The sequence below is a fragment of the Panthera pardus genome, unplaced genomic scaffold, assembly GCF_024362965.1.
Source record: "Panthera pardus isolate Hobbes unplaced genomic scaffold, ASM2436296v1 HiC_scaffold_345, whole genome shotgun sequence".
Classification (NCBI taxonomy): domain Eukaryota; kingdom Metazoa; phylum Chordata; class Mammalia; order Carnivora; family Felidae; genus Panthera; species Panthera pardus.
Window position 1 is genome coordinate 210,274 of NW_026526927.1, and position 25,159 is coordinate 235,432.

The window sequence follows — 25,159 nt, forward strand, 5'->3', positions numbered from 1 at the left end:
ATGAAATGAGTTTTAGTTTCAAGTTTTGGGAAGGACTGATTTACAAATATATGCCATCTGGGTGGCCCTTTGCCTTGCAAAATCTATTGACTGCTACTCGAACTCGCAAGCAAATGATTGATTTAACCCCCTATAAATTAAGCTTAGACTACTCATGTCTGAAATTGCTAGAGATGTTCAAGCTACGAATTCTCCATTTTCTGCTGACCTTGTGAGTGTTCTGTGTCTGCTTCTTGTTGGAGCATTTACACTAAAATTGTTCTCTTAATTTCTGAGAATTTGAATGAAAGAATTCAACTGTTGAGTGGCCTTACCCGGACCATGAAAATACCAAATACATTTTAGTTAGGAGAACTCTGCTGTGGACAAATGGACTCAGAAGAACCTAAATTGGCTCAGTTATGGTGCTCTGAGGTCGGAGCAGCAGTGCCTCAGAAACTATTTTTGTTTCCCTTAGAAAATTAAAATCTCCAAATCAAGAGTCCCCCAGGTGCTTATGAATATTCTTATTATTTAACTGCATTGTGGTCGGTGAACCCAGGCCCTGCTGATGATAGAGAGGATAGCATCTTGCTTTCAAAAATCTATTATGTTTATATCAGAATAGAAGGAATACTTTTCAGTATACAAGTCCCAAGATTCAGATGTTCAACACCAAACTCTGTGATGTGCTTAGACCTGGCGACTTTAGAGGAAAACAAATGTCACTTTTCTTTTTCTTTCCTTTTCTTTCTTTTTTTTTTTTTTGTTTACTTATTTTTGAGACCAAGAAAGAGAGAGAGAAACAGAGCATGAGCAGGGGAGGGCCAGAGAGAGAGGGAGGCACAGAATCTGAAGCAGGTTCCAGGCTGTGACCTGTCAGCACAGAACCCAACACGGGGCTGGAACACACCAACCGTGAGAACATAACCTGGGCTGAAGTTGGACGCTTAACCTACTGAGACACTCAGGCACCCCGAATGTCACTCTTCATAGTGGAGGCGGGATTCGGTTACATTTCCCAGATGAAGCCCCACTATAATTTAGTGTTTTCAATTTACCCAAATCCCACCAGAAAACATAGATTTTGAAGGGCACAGGAAATACCTGGAGTCAAAGTAGTTAGACAAAAACCATTATGAGGCTGAAAACTCCATAATTAACAATGTAATACTTCATGTCTCACAGAAACACAGATAATTAAAATGGACCAACCACTAACAACTCAAAGGAACAAACAAGGTGAAGATGGCCTCACAGTGCCCCCTAGCAAACATCGCAAAATTCCTCTTTGTTATCGTAAATCTGGGATAAGCTATTTTGAAGCCACAGTCCAGACATTTGTTGTTCCTAATTACTATTGAAACAGTTTGAAAATTATGAAGATATATGCTGATGGGCACTTAATACTAAACAAACAAAACATAATAATATTCTTTGATTGTAATCTGCAACTACATACTTATGACTGCTGTCCTTCTTCCTTCCATCTGTCCTTTCCATTCTTCCTTCCTTTCTTCAGTTTAAAAAATTTTTTTCCTTAGCCTGTAATCTTGAGTGTGAAGCATAACGAAAGTAAAAGCAAAGCTAATAAGATTTCAAAGCTGTTTTTCTCTTTTCCACAAATTCACATGTGTTAACTTGGATCATCATTCAGTTCTGCTAAGCCAACACTTTTTATATGGGACTAGCTGAATTTTACAGCCTATTCATCTTACACCTTTTAATTAAATGGCCTCTACCTGGGGCCAGGTCTTTAGTCCACTGTCTTACATAATGTATCTGCTTGCATTTTTCCTTCTGATTAAGAGTAAGAAATGGTTATAGGGAGTGGAGTAGAAATATGTGAGGATTGCAACAAGGCAAAGCAATTTCATTTTTCACCTGGATGTGTCCTGAGCTTTTCATTCAGGCCAGCTGAGCTGCTAAATGCTGTGATTGATTGCTAATTCCACTTGGTTTCCCCAGCAAAGCTGAAGGTAATGAGAGGAAGAGATTTTGTGACAACCACAAGGTGGATAGAAGCATAAAACAATAGTGTTCAATTTGGAGAAAGTCAACAGAAATGTTAAAAATTAGCCAACTCTTCTGGGTGTTATGGAAACTTGGAGAGTGGAAATAATAGGTAGATGACATGTGATTAAATATTTAATTAAGCTAAATACACGCCTCTTAATTCTGAATGTGTTCTGTAGAATTGTATTCCACCAAAGTGAAGTAGAGAAACATTTTTAAACAACTCTCTCTTTTGATTATATTTAATTGCTGACTTGATCAGGCTATGACACATCATCCAACATTACTCTCAAATCAAGTCACGTTTCATATCGCTATTCCATGTATCAGACCCAGTTTTGCAGACGGGATGATGCTCAGGGTACGAATTTCCCCTGCTTAGTCACCATATTGACATATTAACATTTCACCTTCTTGATTAATTTAACTGGCTTTGGAGAGGTTTACCCTGTGGCACTCAGGGACCAACATAATTGCATCATAGGCCACTCTTGTCAATGCTGATGTTCAAGAAGATAGAAATGTGATGATGCTTTTCTGGACAAGGACAACTCTGGAAGAATGGGGGAATATCCTGGATTAGATTTTGAAGCTCAGTGCTTTTTAGTTAATGGAAACTCCTGAGTGGAGATCTAGCACCTTGTCCCATCAAGTTTTACTCCAGAAGATATTCACACAAATGCACCAATACTCCTGTTTCCAGAAGAGTATTCAAAATCACTGGAGGAATTCAAAATCACTAGATAGTGGTTAAAGAGAGATGCATGAGTAGAAAAAGTATTTAAAAATGTTTCAAAATTAAGAAGTGCTTTAAACTTTTGTGTATACATTTGTGAGCGCATTAACTCCAGATATAGAAAGTTGCCACTATGGTCGTCGTGGTGTTTTCTTTCCTACTGGTATGCTTAATTAATCATATGTTTATTTCTCCTACTAGACTGTGACTCTTCCAGGACAGGAACTGAGTCGTAGGAAAACTGTATTGCAAGTAGTGTACTTGCACAATGTAATTGGTACACGATTACTGATTGAATTGGATGGAATTGAATTAACTTATTACTGGTAATTGTCACTATCCCATCAGTCAGCAAGCACTGGAGGCTTGTACTAGGGAAACAAAACACTGGCTGGCCCTTGGACTAGGTATTCTGTAAAAAGAAGGTTGGTTATATGATTTTGATTAAAGCTAATACTGCTTTTTTCTAAGCATAGTAATGAGTAGTTAACTGATTCTGCATTTCCCCTCGATCCCAAAGGAAACTGGGTACCTGTTATGCAATCTTCAACATTCTAGTACCTTCCCTTTTCCATAGCATAAAATAAGCTATCCCTACAGAGACCATTTATGAGTGTACTTTGTTTTAAAGCACATCTGTCTTGCAAACCAGGATTACAGGTGCTGTATTTTAGAGGGCCATTGACCTCTAAATAGTTCCAGAACACTTGACACTCAGCAACCATTTTCTTCGTGCCATAGCATGTGGTGCACTAAGAGAAAAAAAATCATAATTGCAAGGTTACAGCATAATCAAACAAACGCGAATGCTAACACAATCAAAATAACTAAATAAAGGCACTTAACAAAAGAATTAAGAAGAAATCTTGCGAGACAGATGAAGTGGTCCGTGTTGTGATGAAGAAGTGGGTTCAAAGCTGAACTCTGAATCATGAGAGAGGATTTAAATTAGGCTCTTTGTCTACTGATGTGGGGGGGGCCTCACCCCTGTGGCTGCTGCTCTGAGCAATAAGCAGAGAAATAGGCTGGAGGGGAACTGAACAAACCATGTACCACTGAGGCTGAGAACAAAGGGAAAGAAACTAGAAACAATGCAGAAATGCTGTCAGTGTAACTGGTAAAACCTCAAAAGACAGAGACACTGGACCGATTTAATGGCACAAAGAGAGAGTTTCCTCTGATAACGTGTTACCCAAAAGTAAAGAATGCCTTGGAGTGGAACACAGTTCATCTGTAAGCCCTCGGGATCAGAAGCATCAATAGTAATCCTTGGGGTACAGGAAAGTTATGTGATTCTTGTCATCGTGTCTGCCCCTCCACCACGTACACACACACACAGAGTTTATCTCAGGGCTGGTTTGATATTATGAATTACAATACATCAATGAATGTTTGGATTTTAATCACCTTAGTTAGGATTATTCATCAATTTAATTAATATCTCTCAAAAATTCATCAAAATCTGAATAATACGCAACCTCTGGGCAGATGTCATACATGCAAATCCTGTAAATCCTTTACCCAATTCCTTGTGATAGAACAAACTTCTACCTTGTTTTGTTTTTTTTTTTTAAACTCATTTACAGGAAATCAAGGTGTAAATCAGGATCATTTTCTTTTTTTATATTTTTTTAAATGTTAGTTTTGTTTATTTTTGAGAGAGAGAGAGGGCAAGTTGGGGAGGGGCAGAGAGAGAGAGGGACAGAGGATCCAAAGCGGGCTCTGCGCTGACAGCAGAAAGCCCATTTCGGGGCTCAAACTCATGAACAGTGAGATCATGACCTGAGCTGAAGATGAATGCTTAACCAACTGAGCCACCCAAGTGCCCTGTAGGATCATTTTCTTAAGCCCATACACCATGTTTTGTCTCACAATCTTGAGTGGTATTGATAGCATAAAAAAAAAAAAAACACCCTACATTCATGTTAGTAGATTAAAACATTACAACTGGTGTAGTTTATGTTTATTTCTTTTAAAAATTATTTTTATTTTAAAGTAATGAATTAAATGCTTTCAAGTCATGTATTTCCTTTTTAAAATTTTTAAAGATACTTTTATTTATTTTTGAGAAAGAGAGAGACATAGCACAGTGGTAAAGGGGGAGAGGGAGACACTGAATCTGAAGCAGGCTCCAGGCTCTGAGCTGCCAGCACAGAGCCCGATGTAGGGCTCGAAACCATGAACAACAAGATCGTGAGCTGAAGTCAAATGCTTAACTGGAGGCATCCAGGCACCCCTCACGTCACATATTTTCTAAAAGTTTTTTTAATATAAATTGCAGTCCCCTCCACTTTTTCTATGTCCCAACCTTGTCCCTAAAATGTTTTAATTCTTCTGGCTGTTCCTTCTACTTATCTCAATATTCTAAAATAATTGACTTGCATTACTATTTCTTCAATCTTCAATTTCAGATATTATCACTTTATTTTTGTTATGGCAATTAAGTCCACCTTGCCTCAGTCACACACATAAATAAGCATGTAGACACACACACACACACACACACACACACACACACACACACACACACATTCTTCCCTTTCCCTCATTCTCCCAATATAGTTTAACATTGTTTTTAGGGGCGCCTGGGTGGCTCAGGTTGATGAGTTCAAGCCCTGGATTAGGCTTCATGCTGATAGTGGGAAGCCTGCTTGGGATTCTCTCTCTCCCTCTCTTTCTGCCCCTCCCCACTTACTCTCTCTGTCTCTCTCAAAAAAAAATTAAACATTACTTTTTTAACAGGAAGACAGGGATTACATTATCTAGTGTGTGTGTGTGTGTGTGTGTGTGTGTGTGTGTGTGTGTGTGTGTATATGATAGCATTTTTTTCTCTTACATTTTTCCTGTGGAATTAATTAATCATTGCCTTTCCTCCCCCTATTTTCCCAGTTTCATTTGGAATCATTACTACATTTTCCAAATATTCCAACAGATCTTTCAAATGCCTATTGGTAAATTTTTCAGTTGACTGAGCAGAATTCCTTTTTTTTATTTGGCCTTGATTGTTTTCTGGAACACCTTCACTCTGCAGGTGTCTGTCCCCTGCTCTGGTTTTCTTAGGTCTCCTGTGCTGTTCAGATTCTTCCTTAGCTAGATTTCATGTCCTTCTCATTTTTCATTTTCTCTCTTGTTTTTCTGATACACATCCCACAGTAGCTTCCTAAGAGGAGGATCTAAAGAGATAAATTTAAAGAACTTGTACACCTGAAAATTAATTTATTTTCACTTCCCATTCTATTGATAATTTCCCTGAGTATAGAATTCTGGATTGAAAATACTTTCCTTCAGAGGTTAAAGGCATTACTTCCCTATTTTATAACATCCCGCATTTTTATTAAGAAATCTGATGGCAGGTGAATTCTATTTTGTTATGTTTGATAATGTTTTCCTCACGCCAAAAGCTTCTAGGACTTCCTCCTTTTCTTTACCGTTTTTAGATTTTCTGATAGGTTTAAGTAGTTCTTAGTTTTATTTTATTCATTTGCTTGATACCTGTGAGCTTTTCTAATCTGATGATGTGTGCCTTTCGGTTCTGGAGATTTTCTTGTCGAATTTATTTGGAATTGTTTTCCCTTTTATATATTTTGTTGGCCTTTCTCTAAGCACTAATGGTGAAACTCCTGGGATCACCCTTTTTCTTTTCTCATATATTCTATTCTTTTCATGTCTTTTTTTCAATTTTCTGGGCAATTCCTCCAGCTTTATTTTTTAAGAAATTAATATACATGCATTAGTTTGTCTGCTTTGTGTCTATTTATTGTAAGCCCTTTTATTTCTGTTTGTTTGTTTCCCTCATTGATATTGCTTCTCCTCTCAGAGGACCTGCACCATGGCACATTTATATTTAGGTATAAATTTACATTTGGTACTCTTCTCACCTTCATGTTTGAATGACATCAACGTCAGAGCTGATAGAAGGAGGGAAAAATAAAACACAAATGTGAAGTGCTAAAAAAGAGCAAGTCAGAGCAGTGTACGTGTTGCTGAGTTATGAGTGTTCAAACTTCCCTCTTTTATGTAGTTATCACTTCTTCACACTCATAAAAATGGATTTTCCTGACAGTTTAAAAGTTAAAACATAAGAATTCATACATAATTCAAAATACATAGGAGTTTGTTACAGAATTCAGTTGCTGAAATAAGAAAAATAAAAAGAACCTAGCTGTCCCACTAATTCTATGACTAAATCATACCAAAACAAATCAAAACAAAAACATCTCCCAATGGCGGGGAAGGCTATTTTCCACGATCTTCTTGGGGACTTGAAAACACTTACGCCCTTGCCATTTCATTCCAATTCTGAGTCTTTTTTTTTTTCCCCAGAACACTAATCAACAAGCAGTTACAAAACACTTAAGAGAAGGAGGACAAGGTATGATACGGGAACATCAAGCTTAGACTGGAAATTGAAGTGATGGCCGTGTCTTTCTATATGTGTTGGTTTCAAGGTTCATAGCAAAAGGGTTGCCCCTGAGGTAAAGCCCAGCCATTGACTCCACCTTGTACTCGAGGAGCCACCTAGCCATAAATGCGGAGACTCCAAATGCCACACATTTATTTACTGCAGAGTGAGACCTGTGTTGCAAACCCTGTTTGGAAGTCAGCCAAACCCTGTTGTGAAATTGCCCCAGCACCAGACGTACAGATCCGAGAACTCTGCCATTTCTGATGGCCACCGTAGGGACTCCACTTGGAGTAAGGTCTCACACATGCTCCTGGTGAAGAGCAGTGAAGGAAGTGGGTTCAGTAATCACTTTTCCAAAGACAGAGGTAGTATTTTAAACTACTCTAAAGGGCATAACCAGATTGAAATTGAGGGGAGGAAAACAAACAAACAAATACAAAAAAAAATCCATTACTCTAATAATTCAGAACCAACTAGGCCACTTCCATTGTTCCCCTTCTCATTTTGGGATGAATATTCTATCTCTCATCTCTTGTTCTATTATTTTATACCCCCATCTTTTCTTCTTCTCTCCTTTTTTTATACTTTTTTTCTTTAAGCTTTTCCTCCTCTTGTTTTCTGTTTATGTCTCCCCATCTGCTCTGCCTCTCTCTCCTTGATTGATTTCCTTTATGTTTCATTCCATCGCTGCCATAACATTGATATAAAGATCCAATATAAGGATCCTCTATCACTCTTTCCTATCTTGTTTGCTCCTGTCACTAAGGTAACAAAAGAGCTATGCAAACAAAACACAGCATGATCTGAACCTCATAGTGTTTTCTTTTCTGATCTTGGAGAGCACCCTTCTAGAATGTGAAAGCGGTATGTATTCTGGAGTCCCTCACTTGGTGAGGAGAAATCTGGAAGATGAAAAAGGTGGGGCTTTCTTGCAGGTTTCTTGTGCAGAGCCACTCTGATTCCAGCTCCTGCCGTAATAAGAATAAGACACATGGCAGTCCATAGAGGTTTTCCCGGAAAAGACCTATAGTCACATTGTAGCATCCCTGGAAGCAGCGGTAGTGCCATCAGGTGATGGCAGTTTGTGTGCCGGGAAATAGCTGTCTACATGTGCAACCATGTGCCTGTAATTCTCAGTGCTTGTGTGTATGTGTGTGTTTGCATGTGTGTGCATATGCCTGTGTGTGTCAGTTTTGTATGCAGTTTCCCTAGATGTATATATAATCCCCTAAACCTTGCAATTAATGGTGTCGACTATCTCAATAAAAAATCCCATCACCGTTACATCATGAGTTTTTATGCAGGTAAAAGTGCATCAAACAGTACAACTGAAATGTGTTCATTATACGCCCAACACATGTCAATGTACCAGGAAAACAAATCTCTCATCACACAATATCTGTCACAGAGTCAGAGACAATAGGACCTCACCTCCTGGTAGGTCTCATGGCATGACTGGTCATAATATGTCACTCTTGCCATTTTCCTCACACAAAACACCCTTCATCTGAGGCTCCACAATGAGTCCTCCCAAGTCACTCTAGTCACATTGGGTACATTAAGGTGGAGAAAGAGAATCTCACCAGTGTGATGGGAGAATCCCCACTTACATTTGTGTCCATCTGCCAGTGGAAAGAGGGGCTTGATGTAGTGTGAAGAAGGCTTTTGCAAGTAAACAATTTAAGGTAGCTATCCTAAGACAGTATAAATATAAACAGTGCCAAATTATGATTTGAGTTCCCTTTAGAGGCTAAATCTTGTGAATTGTGAAGTACCCAACCGCTACTTTTCTCAAGGTTCCACTTGTAGTACATCACTTTTAGCCCCATCACAGAAACAAACGAACACAGCATAGTAACATATTCACATCTGAGAACAGGAAACTGAGGAATGGAGCCCTCTCCGGTCTCTCTCAAGTATGTGTAGATTCTTATTGTGATGTCAACCCTGGCCATCACATGTGGTGACTCTGCTTTCTGGCATTTATATTAGTGTCCCTGCTAAGTATCAGGACTGGCCCACCAAACCTGGCTGTGGGCCCTTTTCAGTGCAAACCAAAGCTCAACATCTTCCTAAGTCCATTTTGAATGCATGAGATTTGTTGGGCAGCTGGTGAGTAGGGAGAGCGGGAAGTTGATTATGGGTAAAGTATGATGAATTGTTCTATGGTCTTCTGCTAGCAAGATACCAACCTTACTCTCTGATTCTCTGCAGTTCCCAGAAAATTGCTGTAGCAATGAAGCACAAGATGTGCCACCCAGGACAACCACATCCATAAAGAAAGGAGACCTCTTCTGGTTGCACATCAGGATGCAACCTCTTACTGTACCAGAGGAAGGTACCATGGAAATTTACTAAGTTGATTAAGAATAATTTTTTTTCATTCATTGTCCTGTACTACCAGGACAGTATAAAATGTCGAGGCAGGTGTTTCAGTGATTTCAAGGCTACAAATTCAAATTCCTTAAGTCAATCATAGTACAATAACTATAGAAATTAAGAAGCATTTCTATATCAACACAGGATCCATGTTGAATAGTACACAAGTTTCTAGTACAGCGTTAGCTACCTTTTGAACAGAGCTCAATATCGATCTCCCCGTGAAAGAGTGTTTCCAGATTTTTTGACTATGGTAGACATGATTGACAAAGGTTCACTTAACATAAGATTAAGGGAAATGTTGAGGTTGTTTTTGGCTAACGTGTGTCCCTAGGAAAGTCATCTCAGTGACAGAATTGACACTGGATATGTGGATACTGTCAGTACTCTCTCCCTCTAGGTACCCAGCAGCCCAGATGCATGACAGGTACTCTACAAACAGGAGAGATCAGGGATTGTTTGAGTGGTGCCAGGAAATCACCTATCTTTCCTCATATTTGAGAACAGTATAATTGTGGAGGTTGTCAGAAGAATGGAAATGGAGTATATCTGGGAAGGGAGGAGGAAGGGGAACACGAAATGTGAGTTGCAAGGAGGGACCTAGGCAAAGTCCTGCACAGTCATGGGGACAGTGAGCACCTGGAGGATGGGCAGGATGACACAGGCTTCATTCCTGGTCATGGAGATAACCCGAGATGGTACAAATGAGTGTTAGATAGGAGACACACTCCTCCCCTGAAGTTTCAAGGGCTTGAGGTCTGGAGGACTCAGAACTGAAGACCCATCACCCTTTAGCCAGGATCCATCATTCCAAGAGCAGAGGGCCACAGGTTCTCACCTCCACTAACTCTTCCCTGCCCTTTTCAACAGCTACCCGAACATGGTTGATGCCCTGTCCAAAGGAAGGCAACTCCAAGGATGGCAAGGATTCAGAAGAAAGGAGCAACGTGCTGCCTGTAATTCATCTCCTCCTCCGTGTCTTGCACAAACTCTCTTCCGCCATCCATAAGCAACGCTTTGGAGCCCTCCCCATTCAATCCTTTTATAATCCCCATGCTGACATACCTGGCTTCATGCAGGCAGTGATGACTTGCATATGTAGCTTGTATGTAACCTCTCTGCAGAACCCCTCAGTCCCTTTCTTAGTGTCCCTCTGGACACTTAGTGTCAGCATGTTACTGCAGCACGAAGTCTGGAGAAAATGTCCCAAATGGCCGAGAAGGGAGGGGGTGAAGGAGTCAGCAGGGCTGAGCCCAACTTGTTGGACCTGTCTCAGGAAGTGGGGATCTACCTGGGTTCCGTCACTGTGTGTTTCCTGCCTGAATGGATCTTTTCATGCTAGATTCAGCTCTTCCCTCCATCTCTCAAGAAGCACCCCTTCGCTCAACTTATGATTAAAAGCAGGGTAAGCAGGTTTGCTGTCACCAGAGGAGCAAATGCAAATGTGGTGAGTTTGTCATGAAAAGGGTAAGGAAACCTGGGCACACATTCTCCATCTCTGCATAGCTTACATGGCAATTCAGGAAACCCAGCCAAAACCTGGGATGCTGCCAGGGCTTGTGACCACAAAGAGGAGACAAGATTAATGCCATAATCCCTGTAGACCCTGAAGGATATCCTGAGCACATTCCCCGAGGAACCTCAATCTAATCTATACAAGGCCATGAAATCCTGGGCTATCATTCCACCAGCAGCTGCTGAACTTCGAAGGAGTGCTGTGGTTGCCCATAAGGGACCTGGGGGGCAGGAATCCAGGAGACATATGCACTGTATTCTAGGAGAAGAGAGCCCCAGGAGTTGTGCTCCCTTAGAATTTTCCTGCCCTTAGAATTTTCCAATGTCCACCTTCCTCCCAGGCTGGACCACAGGTGAGCCTTGTTTCCATTTGAAATGCATCTCTACCACTGACCTCTGTGGCCCTGGAGCAAACTAGAGGCCCACAGCACAGCATGCTTGGAAGTGGGTGGTTTGAGGCTACTGTTCAATTTTTGTCGTTGGAGCCCTCAGCATAGTAGACAGAGAACCAGGTTCCCTTTTCTCACAGTCCTGGATCTGGAACTCTCCCGCGGCCTATATTGCACTCCTGCCCTCTGCCTGTGTTCTTCCCGGGACCCTCGTAACTTCTCCATATTTGTCATAAAGCCTGCCTCTTGTTCATCTGCAGAATTCTCCTGTGAGTGTGCTCTGTAGATCAAGTGTGGAAAATCATGAGGGGCAACATGAGAGAAAGACCTGATTCAAATTTCCTGAGACTCAACTAATGGATTAGAGAAAGTAGCAATCCTTGATGGTTAGGATGGACACCTGAGTTTTAAAAGTGTGGTTGGAGTCTAAGGAAAACACTTGGAATATACCAAAAGCGCAAGGGAGGAATAAACAAGGACAGTCATCCATGCTTGTTGAAATTGCTACCACTAAAACACTACTCTGACGGATCTCTTCTACCATTACTAGCTGTCACCAGGAGTCCACATTAAATTACCCAAGAGTCCAAGACTAAAAGCCTCCTCTATGTAACAGTTTCATTTTTTAAACATTGTTGCTTGAAAGTCCTAGGCATATCACCTATGTACACTTTTCATCTACATACTGTGGGCCTGGTGGGAAGCATTCTTGCCAGGGAAAAGAAGGAAAACGTTGATTCTAGCCTGCCACATATGCCCATGCGATTTGTGGCATCCTGATTTGAATATCAGGACTCTCTCTGTTCCTCTCCTCCTTTCTGCAACTTTAGGGATGAAAGGGAGCCATTCGAGCAGGAACCAAACTAAAATTAGTCAGGTTTTTAATAAAAAAGAAGAAATACTTCTAATTTGTGGTCTGATATGTATGTAGCTGAGACATCATCACTCCCGTGCTCACCACAAGAGAAATGCAGAACAACCTGAAAATAAATAATTCCTAAAATTTACAGAGAACTGATCTCACAGGGCAAACTATCATTGTAATAATTGGAGAATTATTGGAGAATAATTGGAGAATAGGTGAATACAGAAGAGTCAGAGATTCAGGAGCAGAGGCTTCTGCAGGAGCAGGGATCTGGGCTGCAACACTTCCACTCTGAATGATGAATTTCTGAAGGCTCAGTGTGCACAAGCTGCGAAGAGCAAATTTCCAGGGGCCCAGAGGGTGGGGCCTCCACACTTCCATGGTTTACCTCCAGTACCCCTCCACATTCTCAAGGTGAAAGTCAAAGAAAAATCCTTCAAACTTTGGACCAGGGAGAAGAGAATCAACCATTCCAAAACACACCCAGTGGCCTCTGTTCTCTTTAAGGAAGCCTTCATTCAAAGAAAGTGTCTCAGCAGAGCAATCACCTTGGGTGCGACAGGAGCATAAGTGGCCTGGGGAAAGGGAATGCCCAAATCTAGTCACTCCAGTTTCCATGCAGAAGAAGGGACTCAACTACCTCTTGAATTCTCTCACCCCATGGGAAGGAGGATTCTGAGAAGCACTGTCACTGTCAAGTCCCAAGGACACAGGCTCACTGAAAGACTGAGGTCTCATCATAGAACAATACGCCCCCTCCCCTATACATTTCTGCTGCATGAATAGGGATTTTAAAAATCCTGTATCAAAAGGGGATTTTACCTGAAGAACTCCAAGTCTCAGATGTTATTGAAGATGTATCAAAGGAAACCCAAAGCACACAGGAGAGACAAAATAAATAACAGCAAAAATCCTTCAAACAAACAAACAAACAAACAAACAAAAAACAAAGGAAATGGTAGCTTGGATATCTATCCTAGCAGTGAACTGAGAACATAGTTTAACTCCTAGAATATAAAAAACTCAATTAGAGACCAACTTATTTGAGTTGGTTTTGCCCAACACCTTATGTTCAGCTTTTAATAAAAAAAAAAAAAATTACAATGCTTATTAAAAGTCAAAAGGCAACAGTTTGAAGAGACAGAGCAAGCACCATAATCAGATTCAGATTATGACAGAGAGTAGGGAGTTATTAGGCTATGGATTTAACATATAATTAAAACCTTAATGGCTGCAATGGAAAAGGTGTAATTAGCCATGTGAGCAGAGAGATGGAAATTCTACCGAATGTAAAGTAAACGGTGGGAATAAACACTATATTAGAAATGAAGAATACTTTAGATATGCTCATGGATAGCTGGGGACAGGAATGAAGAAAGGATCTGTGAGTTGAAGCCATGCCACTGGAATCTTTACAAACTAAAGAAGAAAATAATGACAGAAGGAAATGTAAAGGAACATCCAGGAACTATAGGACATTGTAAAAATTGTAACATCTGTATAAAGAAAACAGGAAAGGAAGGATGGGAGGGAGTGAGGAATGTGGAAGGAAGGAAGGAAGGAAGGAAGGAAGGAAGGAAGGAAGGAAGGGGCACAGAAAATATTTCAAGCAATTAGCGCTGACAAATTCAACATGTATGAAACCACAGATCCAGGAATGTCAGAGCAAGAGAAATACCAAGTGATCAATACCTTTGTAAAGCATTTGCAAAGGGCAGTAAATCAAGACAAAAAGGAAAAAAAAAAAGCTTGAAAGGAGACAGAGGGGAAAAGTCCTATGTGTAGAAGAACCAGTATGAGTTATTCTGGATTTATCTTCAGCAACCATGCAAGCAGGAAGACAGTGGGATTAAAATGTAGAAAGAAAAAATTAATTAGATGAATTCTGAATCAAATACATTTCTCCTTCAATACCGCTGCAGACATAAAGTCTTTCTAATATAAATAGAAATTGGAATTGCCAACATTACATGTTCCTTACAAGGTATCTTAAAGAGGGTATTCAGAGGGAAGAATAACATATATGTCAGCAACTTGACTCCACACAAAGAAAGGGTTTTAGAGAAAGGAAGAAATGAAGGTAAAATTGTCCTTAGGGTCTTATTTTTCTTCTTTTAAGCTGATTTAAAGACTCATTTCTTAATATAATAATTGCAAAAATAATTTTGATGATAGTTTATAAATAATGAAAATATATAACAAATTTTGTTCAGTGATGGGATAGAGGAATTGAAAGAATTCTCTTTTAAAAGTACTTGTTGCCCTAACCATGAGGAAATAGTGTCGCTGGATGAAGAAGGAGGAGGGAGAGAAGGAGGAAAAAAAAGGAGAAGAAAAAGAAGCAGCAGCAGCGGGAAGAGAAATTTCAAACGTTTTCCTCTAAATGGAAATGAAAACATACAACTCCTGAAAGTGTGTGAAATGAAGTGAAAGCAGTTTTTAAGAAGAAATTCACTGCACTGAAGGTATGTATTAGAAAGAAGACTGATCTGCAACAATAATCTTAGGAAAAGAAGAACAACATAAACCCAAAGCAAACAGAAGAAAGAAGTAACAATTACTGTAGAAGTTCAATGAAGTTAAAAATGGGAAGACAATAGAAAAATCAAGAAAACAAAGCTAGGTCTTAGAAATGAAATGAGAACAAACAAAAATTAGTAATAACTAAAAATTTGGTCAGGGAAATGACATATTCCCTGATGAAATCTATCGGATCTATACCAAAGCTGAACATACTCGAAATTTCCCCCTTTCCCATGTGACCTTTAGTTTCTACAACCACAATGCAGACATGGATATGTGATAATGCTTAAATAACTTTTGAGTAGGACTCCAATATCTATACATTAGACCTCACTAAAAGGTAAAACTTTAGTGATTCAAAGGACACCCCACACTCTAGAGAAAACTTTACAGTTCATAGAGCTAATGAGAAACATTGTTAGTGTACATTACAGCTCATTTATAAGAAGACAAGGAACTCCATTTAAACATGGACCAATGAGTGCCAAAGATTATTCTCTGCAGAAGGTATTCAGAACACCATTAAGGACAGGAAAACGTGTCCAACAACCCTCGTCATCAAAAGCCCAGAAACCAAAACCACCATATATACTTTCATAGCCACAGTATAGCTATAACCAAAAAGACATGCTGAGACTGTCAGTGAAACGATGGAGAAATTGAAACCCTCTCACCTGGCTGGGTGGAATGGAAAATTGTAGTCACACTGGAAAACAGTCTTGCAGGTATTCAAATAGGGACATAGGGACTTAACTTTGGACCCAGCAACTGCACTTTTCTAAACAAATGAAAGATATGTCCACACAAAAACTTGTCTATGAATGTTCACAGAAGCTTTATTCACAATAACCCCAAAGTGCTAACAGCAGCAAATGTTCATCAACTGAGGCATGAATAAACTGTCCTGTATCTGCACAATGAAATATTATTCAGCAAAGAGGGAATGAAGTGCTGACCTATGTTACAACACAGGCAGACCTTTTCAAAGGTTCAGAATTTTATAAAACATTTTTAATAATAGTCTTTGTGAAAATATAGAGCCTCTCAAACTTCTAGAATCAACTTTATCTTATACAGTGCACATTTTTTCATTGTAGACTACCAGCAGATTACTTATGCAATACAGAAACACATGACTTGTTTGTTTTCATGTCAGAATTTTTTTCTTGCCTGCACCAGAATTTGGAGTTCTATGAAGACAAGATTGTATATTTGACACTGTCATGCTCATAAACAGTCCAGTTTCTGAAGTAGTGAAGGTACCATGAAACAGACATTACTCAGTGAAAATTTGATAAATGAGTGAATAACGTGATTTAGGTGCTCCTACTCCTGCATGGCACGTTCACACCATTGATTCCTCAGTCCGATTCTCCCTTGAGGATCAGAAAGATGTTATAGACTTTCTCCCTCATTCTCCCAGGTGCATATGTGTGTAGACAACCCAAAATGTTGCAGGCAACATCCTATGTTTTAGAGACCCCTTGAATACCATGTTTCACCCATTCAACTTAAACAGACCTCAGGGATATAATAAATGTTTTGACCAACGAGGAGAAAGGAATTGATCTGAAAACAGGCCAGAACTCATCTTAGAGTTCCTACATCCTCCCTACGTTAGCATTCTTGCAGGTGTAACTTACAAAACAGAAACTCTGTGTTAATCATTGTCCTAGCACTTTCTTTTAAAAGACCATTCATATAGAGCAAAGAGTAGATGTCTGCAGAGTCCAATTCCAAATGGATCTCTGAGTGGAAGTGCTTTGTCTTTGCAGGAATGACCATATGTACCCATTGCTGTTCTAAGATGGAACTGGAAATGGGACCCTTTCCAGTTCTGCAATGGTCTTTCACTTTCTCAGTCCTGGAGATATCTATCTTGGCGGGATGGGGTAGGATTTGCTAACACAGTCCAATATACGGAATGAACCACTGCTTGAGTCACAGAAATGTTAGGGATTTCCCGTCCAGGTACCCACAATTCTCCAGGACTGGCGCAATTATTGAAGATGATGTTAACTTACAATTCTCTTTGAAGTTGTGGTGAAAGTCCTAAATGAAAATTTCACAATCATAGAATTAACGAAGCATTGGAGTTTCATCACAGAGCATGTGTTCATTTTTATTCACATTATCATTCATTCTTGTCATGTATCTAGGTATCCGAACACTAATATCATAGTTAACACACATCATATCGGGTTCTACATTTTCAGTTAACATTCAAAGTTACCTCCTAATGGGGCACCTGGGGGGCTAGGTCGGTTAAGTGGCCGACTTCAGCACAGCTTGTGAGTTCGAGCCCCTCGTCAGACTCTGTGCTGACGGCTCAGGGCCTGTATAGAGCCTGCTTCAGATTCTGTGTCTCCCTCTGTCTCTGCCCCTCCCCCTGGTTATGCTCTGTCTCTTAGAAATAAATAAATGTTATTTTTTTAAAAAAATATGTCAATCTATAGTCTTCTGACTTTTATCATCCCTATTGAAAGGTCATATCTATTGTACCTTTGAAGATTATTGGTCTTTGGTCTATAGCTGTATTTAAAAATTTCTCTGCCTTAGTTCTCAGTTCTCCAAGGATAGATATGAATAGGGAGCCTAAAGATTAGAGAAGAGACATCTTTGGGAATCATTAGCATAAAGGGGAAAAGTAGGAGTGATGAGGGGTGAATGTTAGGGACAGTATGAAAAGGAGTAAAGAAAAGGGAAGCTAGGAGATGGAAAGGAAAGAGAAATATATTTAGAAGACAATAAATAAAAGATGGAACCCATAATTGACAAAATGATCAGAGAAGGAGGAAGAGGTTAAGGGTGTCTACTATCTGAGATGCAAGGGAAGAGAGTCACAAAGAAGGGGTCAACAATGTCATGAAAGATAGGGTTCAGTTACATGTCTATAGAGTGCATTGTTTACATGTGGAAAAACAGAAATCACTGGCAAAATTACCTGCTGTTAAATTTAATGTATCAGCTTCCTTTGCTTTGGTAACAAATTACCACAGACTTAGTGGCTTAAAACAATGCCAATTTGTTATGTTACAATTTTAGAGGTAAGAAGCTCGAATTTCAGGGGTGCCTGGGTGGCTCAGATGGTTAAGCATCCGGCTTTGGCTCAGATCATGACCTCACGGCTCCCGGGTTCAAGCCTTGCTTTGGCCTTTGTGCTGACAGTTCAGAGCCTGGAGCCTGCATCAGATTCTGTGTGTCCCTCTCTCTCTGCCCCTCCCGCTCATGTTCTCTCTCTCTCTCTCTCCCTCACTTGTTTGAAATAAACAAAAAAAATTAGGGGCACCTGGGTGACTCAGTCGATTAAGCTTCCAAATTTGGCTCAGGTCATGATTTCATAGTTCCTGAGTTCCATCCCCACATTGGGCTCTATGTGGACAGCTCAGAGCTTGGAGCCTGCTTCAGACTCTGTGTATCCCTCTCTCTCTGCCCCCCTCCCGCTCACTCTCTCTCTCTCTCTCTCTCTCAAAAATAAACACTAAAAAATTGTTAAAATTTTTGAGTTCTAATTTCAAAGTGTGGGCAGTGTGACATTCCTTCTGGTGGCTCTGGGGAGAATCTGTTCCCTTGTCTTTTCAGTTTCTAGAAGTCATCTGCATTCTTTGGCTTGTGGCTTCTTCCTCCATCTTCAAGGCCAGGAGCATGGCATCTTCAAACCTGTCTCTCTTTAACCTGTTTCCATCACCATGTCTCATCTGACTCTAACCCTTCAGATTTCCTCTTTTAAGGACCTCTGTGATTATGTTGGGCCCACTTAAATAATCCAGCATAATCTTTTCATCTCAAAATCCTTAACTATATAGGAGCAAAGTCACTTTTGCCATGTAAGGTAACATATTCACAGGTTCTAGGAAGTAGGGCATGAACATCTTTGGAGGATCCTTATTCTATCTACCATAATCATGTCACACGACCCGTTATCTGTGTCTCAGTTTCCTTATTTGTAAGACAGGTAAAATTATACTGATCACACTTTGCTACTGAAATAATTCATTTCCATTAAACTGAACCCTGATTCACAGTAGACAGGCACTAATAAACAGTGGTGAAAAGGGAGTTTTCATTTCTTTGCCACTGGTGGGAGAAGTTTAAAGGAGGCAGAGTATGAATTAGGAAGCATGTCAAGGCAAATCTCCTGGCAGAGGAAGTAGTGAGTATGTTCAGGACAGGGTTCCCCAGCAGCTGAGGAAAAGGGGAAATTACTGTTTTGAAAGATAAGCCACATATTCCCTAGCAATATTTCAAATGTCTTTCAGCAAACTGTCCTCCAAGAAAGAAAATTAGCAAAACAAAAACCAGAACACACACACACACACACACACACACACACACACACACACACACACACAACAACAACAAAACTTACAGGGAAAAAAATAAAAAACCAAGAGAGAAATAAACCCACGTGTAATCACACGGGAATGTGCAGTCCCCTGATCCCCAGAGGCCAGGCCTTCTAAGATGAACCTAAGAATTTCTGGGCAAAAGTGAGTAAAAGTAAGGAAGTCAATATTCTCTTCCTGTACATGATTTTGGTTTCCATTTCAAGTGTCAATTTCACATGAGCAGCTCTAGTCCTCTGTTGCAGAACACCTAAATTGGTTGAAATAAGTATTAGTGGAAGAAAGGGGGTTATGGGCTGGGACTGAAGAGACATGGACTCTGGTTCCACTGAATTAGTGAATAATTTTAATCAAGTTGTTTTCTTCTTTCTGGGCCTCAGTTTTTCCCATGTATACATCAAGAACTAGACTGAGCTAACAATGCCATAAACTCTTCATTAGTGGATCTTGATTTTATGCTCTTGTCCTCTCCATCCCTCAGAGATCTCCCTTTCATGACTTTGACATTACTTCCTTACTAATAACTCCCAAATCATGCTATCTTCTCATTAGCAATCAGAATTATAGCTTCAGCTATCCACTAGTCATTTCTACTTGGTCATTTTGACACACCTCACACTCAACATGACAAAACCTTCATTATTCCTTTCTTAAAATTTTAATTCTAGTATAGTTAACATACAGTGTTATATTAGTTTCAGGTGTACAATATAGTGATTCAACAATTCTATACATTACTCAGTGCTTATCATGATAAATGTACCCTTTAATTTTTTTTAATTGTTTAATTTTGAGGGAGGGGAACAGAGAGAGAAGGAGACACAGAATATGAAGCAGGCTCTAAACTATGAGCTGTCAGCACAGAGCCTGATGCAGGGCTCAAACCCATAAGCCATGAGATCCCGACCTGAGCCAAAGTCAGACTGAGCCACAAAGGCACCCCTTGAGAAGACTGATACCCCTTGATAAGCATTCACTTAATCCCTTTCATATATTTCACCCATCCCCCCATCCACCTTCCTCTGATAACTGTTAGTTTATTATGTACAGTTAAAAGTCTGCTTTTTCGTTCAGGAGTTTATATCTAGGCTTTCCATCCACTCCATTGATCTTTGTATCTATTTTTGTGCCAGTACCACAACTATTTTGATTACTATAGCTTTGTAGTACTATACCTTAATATTGGAGACTGTGGCACCTCCAGTTTTCCTTTTTCAAGACTGCTTTGGCTATTCAGAGTCTTATCTGGTTCCAAACAAATTTTGGATTGTTGGTTCTAGTTCTGTGAATAATACTGTTAGGTCTTTTCATAGAGATCATATTAAATCTGCAAATTGCCTTGGGTAGTGTAGACATTTTAACAATATTTGTTCTTCTAATCCATGAGCAGGAAATATCTTTTCATTTGTGTCATCTGTAAATTCTTTCATCAATGTTCTGTACTTTTCAGAGCACAGGTCTTTCCCTCTTTTGTTTATTCCTAAGGATTTTATTATTTTTAGTGCAAATGTGAAAGGCATTTCTTTCTTAATTTCTCTTTCTGGTACTTCATTATTAGTGTATAGGAATGCAACAGATTTCTGTACATTGATTTTTTATCCTGTGAACTTACCAAATCTATTGTTCAGTTCCCTGGTTTGTTTTGTTTTGTTTTGTTTTCCTGGAGTCGTTAGGGTTTTCTATATATAGTATCATGTCATCTGCAAACAATGCAAGTTTGACTTCCTTCTTACCAATCTGATTTTTATTTTTTTCTCTTTTCTGACTGCTGAGTGTGGGACTTCCAGCACTATGTTGAATAAAAATGGTGAGAGTAGATATCCTTGTCTTGTTCCTGACCTTGGGAGGAAAGCTCTCCGTTTTCGCCCACTGAGTATGATGTTAACTGAGTTTTTCATATAAGGCCTTATTATATTGAGTTATGTTCCCTTTAAACCTACTTCGTTGAGTGTTTTTATCATAAATGAATGTTGTACTTTGTGAAATGCTTTTTCTACATCTATTGAAATGATCATATGGTTTTTATCCTTTCTCCTACTGATGTGATGTATCACACTGATTGATTTACGAATAATGACCACCCTTACCTCCCAGGAATAAATGCCACTTGATCATGGTGAATGAGTTTTTAGTGTATTGTTGGATTCGATGTGCTAATCTTTTGTTCTGGATTTTTCATCTATGTTCACAGGAGATATTGGCCTCTAGTTCTCTCTTTTGGTACTGTCCTTTGCTGGTGTTGGTATCAGAATAATGCTGGCCTCATAGAAGGAATCTGGAATCTCCCTCCTCCTCTATTTCTCAGAATAGTTTGAGAAGAATAGGTCTTAAGTCATCTTTGAATGTTTGGCAAAATCGCCTGTGAAGGCTACTGGTCCTGGACTTTTGTTCGTTGGGAGTTTTTTGATTAATGATTCCATTTTATAGCTGGTAATCAGTCTGTTCAAATTTTCTATTTCTTCCTGATTCAGTCTGGGGAGGATATACATTTCTAAGACTTTCTCCATTTCTTCTAGGTTCCCCAACTTGTTGGCATATAGTTTTTCATAATATTCTCTTATAATCTGTACCACACATATTTCTGTGGTATCAGGTATTTCTCTTTCATTTCCTGTTTTGTTTATTTTTTTAATTTAATGTTTTCTTTATTTTTGAGATACAGAGAGAGACAGAGTGTGAGTTGGGGGGGGGGGATGCGAGAGAGAGGGAGACACAGATTGTGAAGCAGGCTCCAGGCTCTGAGCAGTCCACACAGAGACCGGTGCAGGGCTCAAACTCACGAAGTCAGAGATCACCACCTGAGTGAAGTCTGGCACTTACCCAACTGAGACAACTAGGCGTCCCTCCTGTTTTGTTTATTGAGTCCTCATTTTTCAGGGATGGGGATAAGTCCAGCTAAAGGCTTATCAATTTTGTTCTTTCCAAAGAAGCAGTTTCTGGTTTCATTGATGTTCTTTTTTTTTTTTTTTTTTTTTGTTTTGTTTTGTTTTATAGTTTCTATATCATTTATTTCTGCTCTAATCATTATTATTTCTTTCCTTCTGCTGGATTTGGGTTTTGTCTGGTCTTCTTCTACTAGATGCTTTAGGTATAAGGTTGGCTTGTTTATTTGAGATTTTTCTTGTTTCTTGAGGTAGGCCTGTATTGGTATAAAATTCCCTTAGAACCACTTCTGCTGCATTCCAAAGATTTTGGAGCACCGTCTTTTCATTTTCATTTGTCTCCATGTATTTTTTTTTTTGTTTGTTTCTTCTTGGATTTCTTGGTTAACCCATTTATTGTTTAGCAGCATGCTATTTAACCTCCATGTATTTGTGTTCTTTCAAGACTTTTTTATTTGCGATTGATTTCTAGTGTCACAGTGTTGTGATCGGAAAAGATGCACTGTATGATTTCGATCTTTTTGAATTTGTTGAGACTTGTTTTGTGGCCTAATATGTGACCTATTCTGGAGAATGTTCCACGTGCACATGAAAACTATGTGTATTCTGCTGTTTTTGGATGGCATGTTCTGAATATATCTGTTAGATCCATCTGGTCCAATGTGTCATTCAAAGCCACTGTTTCCTCTTTCATTTTCTATTTGGATGATCTATCCATTCATGTAAGTGGTGTATGAAAGTCTTTATTATTGTATTACTATTGATTACTTCTTTTATGTTTGTTATTACCTGCCTTATGTATTTGTGTGCTGCCATGATGGGTGCATACATATTTACAATGGTTCTATTTTCTCCTTAGATTGTTCCCATGATGATTATGTAGTGTCCTCCTTTGTCTTGTGTTACCGTCTTTGCTCTGACAGAAGTATTGCTACCTCAACTTTCTTTTCACTCCCATTTGTATGATCAATGCTTCTCCAATCCTCCACTTTCAATCTACATGTGTCTTTAGATCTAAAGTGAGTCTCTTATGGGCAGCATATGATGGGTCTTGCTTTTTTCTCCATTTCAGCACCCTATGTCTTTTGACTGGAGCATTTAGTCCATTTACACTCAAAGGAATTATACATAGGTATGTAACTTATTACCATTTTGTTATTTGTTCTGCATTTCTGTTTGTAGTCCTCTGTTTCTTTCTTCTCATGTTCTTTCATCCCAAAGTTTTGTGGTTTTCTTTAGTGATACACTGGGATTCCTTTCTCTTCATTCTTTGCATATCTATTACTAGACTTTGATTTGTGGTTACCATTATATATGTATGTAACATCTCCCACATATAGCAATCTACATTAAGTTGATAGTCGCTTACATAGGAACACATTCTTTACTCTTTTCCCCACTCATATTTTAGGTAGATGTCAGATACTTTACATCCTTTTATTTTGTGAATCCCTCAACTGATTTTTATAGCTAGGCTTCTTTTTATGCGTTTGAGCTTCCTACTTTTCTTACTCCTACATTCCAGTCCTTTCCTTTCCGTACCCCTGGTCTTTCTTTCCTTTCCACTCAAAGAGTCCTCTTTAACTTTTTTTTGTAGAAGTGGTTTAGTGGTGATGAATTTCTTTTCAATTTTGTTTGTCTAGGAAAATTTATCTCCCCTATTCAGAATTGTAGCCTTCCTAGATAGAGTATACTTCTCTACAGGTTTTTCTTTTTGTACTTGCCATGTCATGCCACTCCCTCCGGACCTGCAATGTTTCTGCCAAAAAAAAAAAAAAAAATTCAGGTGATACAAGATTTTCTTGTATATGATACTTTTCTTTTCTCTTAGTGTTTTTAAAATTTGGGATGCCTGGGTGGCTTGGTCGGTTAAGCGTCCAACTTCGGCTCAGGTCATGATCTCATGGTCCATGAGTTCGAGCCCCGCGTCGGGCTCTGTGCTGACCGCTCAGAGCCTGGAGCCTGTTTCAGATTCTGTGTCTCCCTCTCTCTCTGCCCCTCCCCTGTTCATGCTCTGTCTCTCTCTGTCTCAAAAATAAATAAACGTTAAAAAAAATTAAAAAAAATAAGATAAAATTCTCTCTTTATCAATACTTTTTGCCATTTTAATTATTAATGTGTCTCAACGTGGACATCCTTGGGCTGATTCTATTGGTAGCTCTCCGTGCCTCCTGGACCTGAATTTCTGTTTCCTTACCAGATTTGGGACATTTTCAGTTATAATTTCTTCAAATAAATGTTCTGCCTCATATCTCTCTTCTCATTTTGGGATTCCTATAATGCAAGTATTATTATGCTTGATGGTGTTACTGAGTTTCCAGAGTCTATTTTCATTGTTATTAATTTTTCTCTCTTGTGGAACTTGACTGCTTTCTGATACCTTGACCTCCAGGTTGCTGACCCGTTCTTCTACCTTCTCTAGTCTACTATTTACTCCATCTAGTCTTACTTTTAATTTCAGTTATTGAGCTCTGCATCTCTAATTGTTTTTTTTTTAATGTTTTCTATCTCTTTGTTAAGGGTCTCACTTAGCTCCTCCACTCTTCTCAAATCCAGTATCTTTATGACCATTAGTTTAATTTCTCTATCAGGCATATTACATATCTCCATTTGGTTTAGGTCTCTTGCTATGATTTTGTCCTATTCTTTCATTTGGGACATACTGCTCTGCCTCTTCATTTTGTCTAACTCTCTGTGTCTGTTTCTATGTCTTAGAAAAGTTAAGTCATGTCTCCTGTTCTTGAAAGTAGTGGTCTTATGAAGGGCATTACAGTGCCCTGCAATGCAATATCCCCTGTTCACTAGAATCTGGTGCTCAAGGTGGTCTCCTAGGTCTACTGCATGTGCCCAGCTGTTGTGGCTGAGCTGCATTTGCCTTTACTCCAGTCATCTGCATGGCTTTCTTTGCCTTTTGTAGCCAGTGTTTGGTCCTTGTGTTGTTAGTGAACCAATCTGGGGCCATCTTAGGCTTGAGTTGAATCAGACCAGGCATTTGCCAGAGATGCAATAGAACCAACTATAGGTCATTTTCCCTGTGTTATCCCCTGAGGAGCTTCACTGATGGGTGGGATCTGCACTCAGAACAAATGTCTGTCCCCAGCCCACTGCCGGGACCATAGTCAGA

At 39.4% G+C, this 25,159-nt stretch overlaps 2 long non-coding RNA genes across 2 annotated transcripts; one reads left to right on the plus strand and one right to left on the minus strand.

Annotated features, from left to right (window-relative positions):
- Window positions 1-2,223: 2,223 nt before the first annotated feature.
- Window positions 2,224-3,478, minus strand: LOC128774622 (uncharacterized). The gene is made up of 2 exons (XR_008419063.1): window positions 3,264-3,478; window positions 2,224-2,548 (listed from the first exon to the last, which is right to left on the minus strand). It is a non-coding gene; the product is annotated as an uncharacterized LOC128774622 (long non-coding RNA).
- Window positions 3,479-9,123: 5,645 nt separating this feature from the next.
- Window positions 9,124-9,575, plus strand: LOC128774623 (uncharacterized). Its single transcript, XR_008419064.1, has 2 exons — window positions 9,124-9,248; window positions 9,358-9,575. It is a non-coding gene; the product is annotated as an uncharacterized LOC128774623 (long non-coding RNA).
- The last annotated feature ends 15,584 nt before the right edge of the window (window positions 9,576-25,159 follow it).